Source organism: Syngnathus floridae, chromosome 17 (assembly GCF_059516105.1).
Source record: "Syngnathus floridae isolate MCC-2025c chromosome 17, RoL_Sflo_1.0, whole genome shotgun sequence".
NCBI classification, from domain to species: domain Eukaryota; kingdom Metazoa; phylum Chordata; class Actinopteri; order Syngnathiformes; family Syngnathidae; genus Syngnathus; species Syngnathus floridae.
The window spans coordinates 12,401,169-12,414,544 of record NC_142429.1 but is presented as its reverse complement, the minus strand read 5'-3'; the positions used below and the strand labels follow the sequence as shown (position 1 = coordinate 12,414,544).

At 48.3% G+C, this 13,376-nt stretch overlaps 1 long non-coding RNA gene across 6 annotated transcripts in view; it reads right to left on the bottom strand.

The window, feature by feature from the left end:
- The window catches only part of LOC148384678 (uncharacterized), a 114,124-nt gene that overhangs the window by 20,423 nt on the left and 80,325 nt on the right, over positions 1–13,376 (bottom strand). The gene's annotated exons all lie outside the window — the stretch shown is intronic.

Sequence of the window (13,376 nt, the reverse complement as noted above, 5' to 3'; positions counted from 1 at the left end):
TATTGGATGATTGATTCGAATTAGAAAGAAACACTGCAGACTTATCTGATTTGGTTCGCTGACTTGACGACCTGAAAACACAACTGACTCAGATCTGTGTTATCGAGAAACACAATGGACTCAGATGATTCAGCTGGCTGACTCAAGTTCGCAGACTCACTGAATACAGTGCACAGTGGAAACAGATGAGTCAGCCATGCTGTGCCTGTACAGGCCTCCCTCTCTCAAGACCATGAAAAGTGCATCCTTGACATGTTTTGACCAGATGATGTCAAACATTTCATAAGGACACCTGACGAGTGTTTTAATTGGAGGAAAAATACAGCTACAAACAACATTTCAGTCTTTTTGAAAACAATCCCATCCATCCATCCATCCATCCATCCTTCCAAAGCCGACGCGCGGACACGTGTCAAGTTAAGGGACGGCACGGCAAATGGTTTCAAGATGACGGAGCCGCAAAAGAAGACGTCCTTCGTCGCAACCAATCAGCATAATCCACCTCCGCACACACTCCATTCTTAGCGCCGTGGTAACGCAGAACCTACACAATTGCAGATGTTTGGTCTGGTCCAAGATGGCCTACGTTACGTGTTGAACCTGCTGCTCCCTCTTACTTACTCCAATTGGAATGACATAAAAGCAGAGTACGTGTCCATACACGTGGCCACAATGTAAGCAAGAGGATACGTACGTATGTAAGACCCGTTTCAACATAGTATGTGGTGGCTCATTACAACTCAACTTAGCATCAGGGTGGGTAGGTAAAAAAAAATATGGAGGAAGAAAGAGCAAAAGGCGTCCAGCTGTGTGAAGCAAGCAAGCAAGCAAGCGCTGGCTGTCACACTTGAAGCGTGCTGTACAACAACAATCACACATGCTTTCATTTAGCTCGCTTTCATGACCTGCCTGAGCACCCACGCCAGCCTCTTGTATTCCACCTTTTGACAAAAGCATTTAGCAGCAGCGTGCAGAACCCTGAGGGACACCTTTAGCACAATGCACCTTATCCGATGACTTGGCATCATTAGGTCAACTACCATTACAGCGCTGGAGCTCGTGGGAAGGAACGCACACAAAATTGTGCAGTGGCGTCTGAGCCAAAGCTTTTTTTTTTAACAATACGAAACAATCCATGTCAACTTTAACTGGAAATTATACATACGTATGTGGAGGAATTCAAAAACAATTTTGAACCACATTTGGCGGCATTTTACGACCCATGTCACACAAAAGTGGAAACTATAAGCGGCATGGTATCTCCCGGAACAACATAGGCACAAACAACATTGCGGCGCAACCGCCGACGAGCAACATAATCCTAAACATGCCTGCGTGTTTACAAAGGCAGCTTTTTTTTGGTGGGCTGCTTAACGATTGTCGTACTGTGCAGGTGTCCCTAATAAAGTGTCCAGAGAGTAAATGCCACACTGGGATCCTTTGGAAGTGGACGTTCAGTACGTATTTACGATGAGCGGTGATTAATATCTTGTGGGATTTAAGGCGCAAAAGCTTACTGCTGAGAGAATGCTGGAGTGCTTGCTTAGAAAGCATTACAGATGACCCCAGTTGATGCCTTCATTGGAAACAGATGACTTGAACCACATACACAAGTACAATTTTTCATTTATGTCGGTGGGGGTCTCAAATGACTATGCGGACAACCGGGGAATTTTTTCTTTGGGGTAGGTATAGATTCGAATATTAGAGCGGAACAATAGTGCTCTGGGTATGGATCCTTGCGGTATCCCAGCAGCAGATCTGCTTTAGGCAAATTAGAAACAGTTGTTTCGAATCACTTTAGCATCGTTTGGTGTCTTCTGCAAATGCACTTTGACGCAACCAAACTCCTGATACATAAAAGTGGATGCAAGGCTTACGGACTTGGTTTTGTTTGTCATGGCTGCCCTTCGTTTGCACTTGAAAGAAGACGCAGTCTTGCGAGGCTTCATCATCACTTTTCTTCAGACCGCATTGATCCCATAATGAAACCTTGTCGAGAAAAGCCAGACATCTGGATGTGTGCCTTGTCGTCAAATCAAAGTCAAATGTTTGCAGTTTTCCCTAACTGGCCCGCCATTTATTGTCACGTGCCTCTGGCCACCCCCGCCCACCACGTTGTCCTTCTTACTTCTTCTATGCCAGCAGGCCTCCCTATTGACTTTGAGCGAGCGGGCGACTTTGAGCGTTTGCCCAAAACGTATTGTCACAGGAACAAAGCCACATGTGCATTGTTGACGTGACCTCATTAGAAACAGCACGCAGGCACGCACGCAGGCAAGCCAGCTCGCATGTTAGCAATATCGCTAGGCTTTGTTCATTAGTGAACGCTGACCCCAGGCCTCTTGAAAACCATTCCATCAGAAACATACTCATCAGGGAGAAGAAGGCTTTACCATGGCCGCCGCCGGCGCCGCCGCACAGCTCGGGCAGGCGCGCAGCCACTTTAAGTTTTGATTGATTCTTACTTTGCAGCATCAATTTGCTCAGGAGGAGCCATTAGTCAAAATGCCAAACAGATCAGACGGGAGGGAGGGAGGGACACTTGTAACGGATAATTACTGCGGGACAAAAACCGCCTTCCCATATCATTGCAGATAGATTTCATTTCTGAGCTCCCAATCCTCTGCTGACGACTCGCTATTTGCTGACTCTTCCTAACGACATCAAGTGGTGATTAAAAGCTGAGGCGAGGCGGACTGCCGAATCCATTAGCGCGAGAAGCAAAACACGCTAGTCGGCGTGAAGAAACTTTCAAACAACCTCCACTCCCTTTTCCCAAGTCAATATTTGGTGATTTGGTTTTGTGCTGCGTTTCATCTTTCCAAAAGCTGATCCAGCAAGTCTCTCCAGACCTTCGAGTGGACCCAAAAGGCTGCCGACTACAACTTTTCACTCATTCAAACAATAACTCCTCCTAGCATTTCAAATGCAAGTCGAAAGACTCCCTGAACAAGCAAATAACGCAAAGTCATTTTCACACCAAAATGCTGCTACTTCAGTACCCGCTAGCTAGCTTTACAGTACGCCAGCAGAAAGTCCTCCGTACACTTAGTATGGGACCCGGGGGTCGCCGCCGGCAAACCTGAGACGACCCCCAAAAGAAAACAGGGCTTTGAGTGATCGATCAAAGCTTCGGCTCTGAAGATGTGGGAGGCTGCCAAACACCGACGCAAACGTCATTAGGAGCCGGCCTACGAACCAAGTGGCTGCTCACCGCATGCTGACAAGTCAGGCTCAACTCTCAGGTAACGTTTCGGAGCTCAAGGAAGTGATCGTAGAGGGTTGCGGCCGCCCGAGTGTGTCATGTTAACTCCCACGTGGAATCATCCATCAAGCTTCGGGAAAAAGTCTCGACAGCTACTAATTAGCCTTGAAAGCTAATCTCAACTGGCGGAATCACACTGCGGTGTGGGTGAATTTGCTTCCTTCTTCTGTCACGTCTTCCTTCTGCGGGGATTGCATTGAGGAAGGAATAGCTTAGTACCTGCTGCAAATGAGGACCACATTTTAGCCTTTGATTATATTGGCTCAATCAATCGAGCAACACCGGGAATACGTAATGAGCGTCGTCAAAGGAGATAGTGACACGACGAGTGTCCTCAATTTTGCCTTGCCTTTGCTCACAAATCAATACCCTGATAGCTGACCTGCCTTCAATAAGCCGTATAGTATGATGCTATTTCGATTTCTTGAGCGTGGCACCGTTTTCTTTTCATTCCGCACATGGGACCGAGCGCAAGTTGCGCGGCCGGTCCTTGCCGTTCCATTTTCCTCCTCTCGAACGCCAAAGCGGAAGCTGAGCTTTCTTTCCCGAGATTCACCCAAATGTGCAAGTCAATAATCCAGAAAGTGGCCTGACAAACATTACAAATGAGCACGTAGAGGCTGGCTAGCTGGAATGATGGAAAAGCTTCATAGCCTTGGGACAGTCCAAGTGATCAATAGAGGTTCATATCAAGCTTTCCCCACTCACACAGGGGTCTTTTTTGTGCCGCACGGAACTTTATCGGGAGCCATTCGAGCAAAAAAGAAAAAGACAACATAAACACTTTTTAGGCTTGGCGGTAAAGTAGCACTTTGACTCAACAACACACAGCAGGAAATTGATGTGGAAAAAAACCAGCTTGGACGTCACAATGCCAAAAGACGATGAGCTCCAATTTGTTTTTGGTTTTTTTTCTTTCCCCTTATAAAATGTCTGATTTGTGGCTCACGTCAGGCCTCGTGTTCCTGTTACTATGCTCCACTCTGCGGGCTTTGGCGCGTATACAGACAGTCGTATCACTTGCTTTTCAGTAAAAACTCTGCGGCCGTAAAAGTGGATGACAAACAGATTGTCCAATTCAGATGGAGAAGCCTTTCTGTATTATTGGAGGCCAGGTGCTTGAAATTTGTGCAAGCTTTGACGATGGATCTTGTCACGGTACAGCGCTCCAACACAAACAAAGCCAACGAGAGCTTCTTCACGCTCACAAAACAGCAATATTCATCCGGCCAGCGTTCCGAGGCCCAAAGTGACCTTCACGTGAGTCCCCCTCAGCTTCAAGAAGCCACTCCCTGCCTTTTTCATTAGCGCCCGGCGCCACTGGCGGGTCAGGGAGCCCATTGACGAGCGCCGTGAGCACCCGAGCCTCTCCGGCCCTTAATGAAATGTACAACAGTTACATCATCTCTTTACGTACTGCAGTCCCTTGAAATGACAGTAGAGGCAAGTGTCACCATGGATGTGTATCAGTCAATTGTCATGAACACAAATAGAAGAGCAACACATGTAGACCGACACTACTTCGCAGTCATGCATTATGTATCTTAGGATACCTTTTTATGATAAGCGCTGTACTGACGAGCTGAGCGAGGACTCGGAATGTGTCAAGAAACTCTTTGTTCTATACTGCCCCGTGTGGCCAAGACGGAGTCACCTATTTACCTTCAGCTATTGGCGTAGTACATTAAGATCTAGACACAATAGATGAACAGATATTATAGATCAAGGTAGACAGGTTGACATTGTAGATCGATTTAGATGGATCCTTAATTGGATCCCAGGCTGGACGTGCGAGGATATTTTGCAGACTGTAATCCCATCACGTTATGTGTGTGTCTCATAAATATTTGACCGTGATGACATGGCTTTTCCCACTAAGTAAGCATGCGTGTTGCTCTTAACAGTTGAACACGTAGCGGCGCCGTTTCACTGAGGAAATCCAAACAGGTGCTCTGGTAGTAAAAGAAAGACTAACATACGTAAGAGGCAGCTGCGGCGGCCGCTGGTTGACCTCGCTCGCCGGCGCCTCCATTAGCCAGGACATCGCGGCGTGATTTCATTACATCCGACCTAATTGTGCGCACGAGGGGATGGCAGGCTTGTACATGTGCATTTTCAAAACCAAAGAGCCTTCCCGACCCAGCGCACCGACGACAACGTTCGAGCAAACAAAGCGTACCGACGACATTGTGTTCATTTCCGCTGTGCAAACTGATTCAAAGTGTATTTGGATTTTTAGCTACCGCTTTTGCAAGCTCATATTTCTTTGTGTTGCCATCCAGCTTCCCATGGCCCGGAGCTGCTGTACGCTCACACACACACACACACACACACACACACACACACACACACACACACGCACACACTCATTGAGCTCCACTCACCGCAGCAAATGTCAACGGAGTCAAATCAAAGTAGTGACGACATCATGAATCACACACTGATGACTTCAAATCTGACAGAACAAAGAAAGTGACCATTTGGAAGTAGTAATAGTCTGCTTTGCGGCCTTTACATCTTTCCACAAAACAAAGCATGTGGCCGGCCTGGAACACTGGCCCAGATCACACAGCCCAATGGGATTGGACGCGGGCTGTGTCATCATTTTTTACCCTGCTTTTATTATGGTCATTTGGAGCTCTAAACTAATAAGCGTTCCATGAAGCTTCCCCTTTGCTTGACTTGAAGTATACTATGTAGCTTTCGTGTCCTAACATTGCATGCTGAATTAAGATGTTGTCTTGAGTTACATACTAGGCGGGCAGACGGCGAGGAAGGGGGGGGAAGCGTGTGCTGTAAATCAGACAGATAATTTAATCAGCTTGTGTTTGATTAACAAGGCGGTACATCAGTCCCCGGTAGCTCGCCATACACCATACAATACACGGACGGATGGCCGGACGGGGCTCATAAATCATACAACACTGCCTTCGGTTTGCCTTTGAGACCATTCCAAAAATCATACTGCAGGAGAACCGAATATTTGTCGAGACGAAACAAGTGCAACCACGGTAAGGATGATTTGCGTAAGTTGTGTTTATTTACGAATTCTGTTTCTGTTGAAGGTCAGAACATACTTTTTGGGGGTGAAAACAGAGAATAGAAGAGAACCTAAGGCTGAACCTTGCGGTACACCTTTGTCAATCATCTTGAAGCCTGACTGGCTGCCCTGAGAGACGTTTGACATTGACATGGCACAAACAATGTCTCAGTTGCTCTCGCACATGAGCCTGTGCATGACCTTGGCGCGCGCCTCTTTGATTTTTCTCGACTGCGTGGATTACTTCTACTCATGGCAAGGTCCGCTCCCATGCTCGCTTGTGTCTTTGTGTCTGCAAGACAATGCCTGGCACGGATCCCGGCAAAGCAGCTGCTTGCTTTCTGCTGCTTTTCCAATTCCAGTAGATACTTTTTCTCTCTCTTCTTCTCCCATTGAGGCGGAGGTTGGACCGCCGCGCCAGTTGAAAGACCCTACGCAGCGAGCCTCGCGGTTGACGCTAATCTATCAAAGGCCCATCTTAGGGGCCTGATTTGACGTTTTACGACGCGGAAAGTATTTGATTGAAATAACACGTGGGGGGATTTTAATCGCAATTCCTTTTGTGTGGCCGGTTTTGTTTTGGGTTGAAGTCTTCGGAGGACGACCACGCACGCACGCACGCACGCAGGCACGCACGCACACTTAACCTTAATAGGAAATGTCCTCGCTCGCATATTATATATGCTCCACCTCAATACGCTTGGATGCACTTCATTTATTTGACTCGCCGGGCAACATTTACAAGAGGCACGTGTCCACTTAACACCCACATACTAGTCGGAGCAACAATCCTATTGATTTCTAGAGAGCCTGCAAAAGCAAGCTGAGATGCCTTCAACTTGTGATGGATTTTGAATTATCACCAACATGTCTGGTTGGTAGCTAGCACTTGTGTTCAGTCAGACCAGGAATTCGGATGATTTTGAACGATGACAGACACACGGGAAATGTGGACGCCAGCTCGAGGCTTGTCACTTTCGAGCGCCTCATTGCTGCGGCCAAGCCCTGTGACCACCTGATGAGATATAGTCCAGCTACTAGAGGCTTTAAGTGGCGGCTGAAATATGTAAGTTATGTGTAGCATCCATTTTTCTATGTCATAGGTTTGATTGATAGTCGACAGCTGAGTGTGGTGTGTCAAATTAAGGAGACATTTATTTTCACTTTACAGGGATTTAAAATATGAGAGGGCTATTGATTTCGGACTACAATTTACACCCCAAATGCAGCTGCAGGCTGCATTTTTCCCTTCAATTTGAGTATTTCTCAGCACTTTACAACTTGACAAGCCTTGTTGGGAATTTTCCGGAACGCTCATGTGCCAACTCCAAGCTGCTTCCCCTACCTCAAACCCCCCCCGCCCCAAAAAAACCCAACTCCCACGTGGACGTGAGAATGATTTACGTAGACGTTTCACACTTTTACAGCCCAAAAAAAATCATCCGGCAACATTTTTGGGAAGGCCTCAGACGGGAGGAAAAAAAATCATAACATGACAGCTGCAGTAAACATCTGAATGACAGTGTTCATAAAAGTTCAATAAAAAAATGGCAGTCGTAAAAGTAGGAGATTCTCAGTACGATGACCTGTTTGACTCCCCCTCCCATACCCCAAGAATCGAATTGAGAGGGCAAAATGAAATTAGGGGCCGAATTCAATCCCGCCCTTAAGAGGCACTCTGGAGGTTACAGGAATCCAGGAAAGGCAAAACACTTCAACAACCGATGGAGAGGAGCAAAGGTGCTCGGTGGGAATTATGGTCACGGCATGGCGTTCGATAGATAGATGGAAGACAAAAGAGTGGAATTGATGGGGGTCGTGGAGGAAAGGTAAGGAGTTCGCAAATAGCAACCAATCACAATCACCCGAGCGAAAGATCGATACGACTTAACGTGCTGGCCTGTCACTGGATCCTCGCCCGGTTGGAGAATTGTTCATAATTACATTCCTGATACCTTGAAAACCGGATTAGCCTTGACACTGGAGTCACATGACATCTTTTAATTGACTCTTTATTTACCTGCTCGTTTCTACAAATCTACCAGAATTACTTTCGAAACGGAATATATTTGCTTCACCAGCAGCAAATTAACAAGAAAACAAGCTGACGCCGCGAGTCAACAGTAAGAATGGGACATGCGCCGCAAGTTGGAAATTAGCATTACGCACAAAGCCGCTAAAGTGTTGATTCAGGCTTGTTCGTCTAAAAACACTCACACGCTGATGCGCGACTCTCGCCGTGCGTACTCAAAGTATGTCATTAAAAGAAAGTCACCATACGTCAAGTGTTTCCAAATGTGTGGTACAACGCGGCACAGCAGCGCCATGTCACAAGCCGGCATCACGTTCCACAGGGTCCCCCCCCAACATTCCCACCACTTTATGAACGCCACAGAGAATTCCAGGCGCCCCGACGGCAACGACGCAAGGTTCCAAGCCCTTTTTTGGGTGCCTTTAAGAAGCTACGTTCACGTAATTGGCTTATTAAAAGAGCGGCGGGCATGCCAACATGCAGCCTGTGGTTAGGGCGGCCTCACAGCTAAAATGGCCACAGTACGCTTTGGACAATAGACTGAACCCTCTTAAAGATTTATGAGCACTGGAAGCCCCCTCCCCCAGAATGAAAGAGGTGTCATGACTCATGGACGTATGGATTTATAAAAATGGGATTCATCAAGCCACCGCGCACTGAAAGTCTGCTCGCGTAATGCTAACACATACGTACACGTAAAGGCAAACGCCATAGACACGGACGGGCTAACGGATACGGTCCGTTTATTTCAAATAGCATCATTTCTTTACATTTCTGTCTAAATATATTCAATTCTTGCTATATGTTTTCGTTAAGTACAATATTAAAGAGTTTGATACTCTATGTGAATTATTAAGTCCTTTGAGTCCGTTTTTTTTTTTTTTTTTTACAGTGCAGCCTAAAGAAGATGCCGGCGTGTGCCTCCGCATCATCTTACGACATTTACCGGCCCGCTTTCTCCACAAGGAGCCTCCCTCGCCTGTCTGTTCTGCTCCACTGGAATCTTCCGTGCCTGGAAGGATTATTTGTCACTCTTCACTGAAGTGAACATTTAGCCCGTTGTTTGCCGAAGCAGTAAGCGGCTCCGTTCAAACGGCTCGTTTGGAGAAGCCGCGAACAACGGCGCCCTTTTTTTTCCACCGGGAATTAAAAAGGCATCATGCGGAAACTATTGTCACAATATTTGCTTAATCTAATGTTCACCGCTTATGACTTGACATGCGATCGGCAGTCTGGCTTCTCAGTTTCCCCACAATGTTTTCCTTCTCACCGTCAAGACTGTTGACGAGTCAGCTCCAATTCATTTTTTTTCAGACAGAGAGGACTTCAAATACGAAGAAACTAAATGGAAAACTTGCCCAGATTCACGTGCGAAAGCTTTGATCAATTGTGACACTCAAGCAGACCGCCCGCCGACTGTGCCTCAATGCATGGCAATCATCTCAACCAAGATTTTCATTCGCAAGCACTTTTGGGCTTTGATTTTGTCAAACTATCTTTTAGTTGACTGCGGTGACCTTTACCTCCTCACGAGGAGCGTCTTTGGGAGGATTTATAGCTTATTTAGACATTGGAACAGAACCATAAAGAGCCCAATAAAGAGCAAAGTGTACCATTTCCTGCGCCGGAGATGGCTAACAGACGGCCTTTGTCAGTTACCTGTCGGGCGTGTGTTTGGCGCCACCCGTTGTCAGACGGGGAGCGGCTGTCGCGCTGCCTGCGTTTGTTTGGGGGTCATCGGCAGGGCGCTGACACTTTGCGTCTTTCCCTTTCGCCGGGACGACGGGACTGAAGAGCGCAGAGCTTCTCCCTTCCCGCCAGCCTGAATTCATTAGAGTGCCTGTGAATTTGAAATCCTTGCTGGGTATGCGGGCGGCCGCGGGCTCCGCAGGAGCGCTAACTCTTCTCGATGCTTATGTGAACGCCATTAGGAGGTGTGCCTGAGAAGTACCAGCCGCTGCCTGGCCCGCATCAGGCTCGGGCTAATTCCTGGATGGGTTAGGGGCTTGGTCCACAGCCAGAAATCACAAAAAGCAAAATGAGGCTTCGGTAGGTAGGTAGGTAGGTAGGTAGGTAGGTAGGGGAATGAGTTCAAAGTGGTAAGTTATGGTATCAAGTTAGGAATTTAGCGACGTTTGTATTTAGTCTAATGATTGGATTGAACTGGGCTTTGCTGCTTCATTCCTAGCCAGATGTTACAAGGTGTCGTTGGGCCCCCCTGCTGCAATCCCGGGAAACATTGCCACTTTCAAACGCTCAGTGCATTTTTTTATTCGGGCGAGTCACCACATTTCTGCGATTGGCCCGTAAATCCGCTAATGACGGAAGGCGGCACGGCACACTACGGCACGGCACGGCACGGCAGAAGCTCTGCATCCGAGGACCACCGGCGAGCCTCAGCTGCCACGAAGGCTTTGCGGCGCTGACGGCTCGATGGCCCCGCCGGCTCGATGGCCCCGCCGTCCGTCGTTTGCGTCCGCCCGAGAGGCAGCTGGCGGCTCGGCCACCTCTTAAATGTGAGGCGCCAATGTGCAATTTGAGTTGCCGTTTTTGGACCGGCGGCGCTTCCCCGGAGGTAGAGCTCATCACCTCCGTCACTTAGGAAGGACAGAATCCAATTTCAGGAACACTCACTAGAGTGAAAACCTCTGCCAAGGCTGAAAAAAGCCAAATCGTGCTGGAGTTTCCACAAAATTGCCGGATTAAAGATGTTACAGGCATTCGTCCTTTTGCACAAAAGCCAACAAAGCATCAGCAAGACGAAATAGCAAAAGCTCCGGTGACAGCTCGTTTTTCTCCTCCTAGCCGCTAAGCCGCTTAGATGCCCCACCTTAAGTCTGGAAAGCTTCGGAGGAAATCCGGGCTAAACGATCCGGCAGCTGATTAAAAAAAAAAAAAAAAAGCCCAGCCGTGGTCTGCTATGGTAACGCGTGGCTTCCTGCTCCAATGCCACGGCCTGACTCAAGCCCAAAGTGGGAATCTTCAAATGATTAATATGTTTACTTAGACTGATTGATTCTTTGATTGATGGAGTCGCATGGCAATTACGCTCGTCCCAAGATCCAGAGTGTGTAAACAAGCCATTAGTCATGAGCCTTTCCTTCCTCGCCGATGACTCGCTGACTTTGTATCCTTCCTGCTGGCTGGCGCCCCCCGTCGGTCCAGCGCTCCAATCCAGGTGACCTCTGTAATGGGCCGGGGGCAGCCTTGACACACTCGCCTGTCGGTTGGTTCTTCATCACGCCAGAGGAACTGACGAGGAAGGAAGCCACGGGATGGAGAGACTTGATTGCTAGCACATGTCGGAGCTCTTGAGCCGCTGGTAGCGGTGGAAGTGACTGTTTTTCTCATTTCACACCGTCACCAAAACACATGGAAATCAATAGATGTCTATTGATCCTTCAATAGGTTGATTTTGACCAAAGTTGATATTCATGTCATCCTTGCTAGCAAACAGACCAAGAAAGAGCTGGACAGGTGTTGTGATTCTTCCCATCTGCTTTTGACAATCTGACAGTTGGGAGGTCTTTGAACGCATCATCCCCGAGCAACTTGGACATCCCGTCCGTGGACGCGCCTGCGCTCTCGGCGGGAAGCCACCCAAACGTGCTGAACGCTCGGCAACGCTTTCACACGGACCGGCACGGTGGGGGTTGCCAGGTCAAAGAGTCAGCCGGGTCCTTAAAATCAATGACCTTCAATCCCAGAGGATTCCAAACAGATCATTCCCAGTCTTGCTTTTGATTGCAACAAGTCATGGCGTTTCATCCCCAGCTAGACAGGATTACACACGCTCCCTGAAGGCAATGTCGGAAATAATCGGACGGATGGATGGATGGATGGATGATAGACAGATGAAAAATGTACAATTTCAAGCAATTGTTGAGTTGTGGAAAGAAAGCAATGAGTTCCACCTGTCCCTGAAGGCACCACCTGACATGAGCTGGAGACAGACTCTGCCAACTATTGGGGGAGCATGTTCATGATGCTATTAGTGTGTGTGGTGTGTGCGTGTGCGTGTGCACATCATCTCATCTCTCCCGCTGCGTAGCCATCGCAGTCCTGCCTAATTGGATGCGTGTGAAGGGAAATGGAGTCTGGGGGATCGGGATCGATATGGGCCGCCCGCGGTGCGTGCGCCTCGCTCGTTTTCACAAGCTCATCTTCATCATGCGTGAAATAAAAGCGCGTGTGCCTTTGTGTCCACGAGTGAACGTGGGGAGGTTGGTAGCAGCCATTACGGAGACACCTGCCTCTCAGCCTCGATGTAGTCACGTAGCCATCAGTTCTGCCTTGCAATACGGGAGGCAAATCACTCAAATGACCAAACAAAAGCTATTCATCCATTATCGGTCCAGATAAGCTCATTCGGTGTTCCCACCTACATATCACACAAGATGGCCGATTTCAAGGCAATGCTCATCGCACCATATGGGCCGTGTGGTTCTGTTACACCGTCAAAGTCGAAGCGTTATCAGCTGGGAGGCGTCAGAACTGCCGTCTGGGCTCAACGGCCAGGCCGGGCTGGGCCGGGCCAGGCCGGGCCGGGCCGGGGGCTGCTCCACTTCAAGGAGCTTTCTATTGTTGTGCGTGGCCTTTGAAGTGGGCGGGTTCTTGAATCGGACCTACGCCTGAACCTCACCCTCCATATCCCCTCGTACTTCACATATGGACACCTTGGGGGGTAAAAGCAGCCCTGGTAACCCAATAGCCGCCTGTCCCCCGTCCCCCATTTGGATGGACGATGGAAGCTTCCCATTGGTGTGAACAGGAAGCCACCAAGAACCGGGCGGGGAGGGAACGGACGCTCGGAGGAAGGGTGGCGCCATCTCTTTGCGGGGTGACAATAGGATGGGACACATTAGCGCCACTGGAACCTCATTTGTCTTATAAAAAAATGACATCATTCTCTGGCACTTTTTTTTTGCTTGCTTTATGGTGCTACTTTTAAGAGGGTGACTCATATTGTCGGCTATCTTTAGCCGCAATTTATTTGTTGGCTTTTAACAGCACACACGCAATATTTAAAGCCTTAC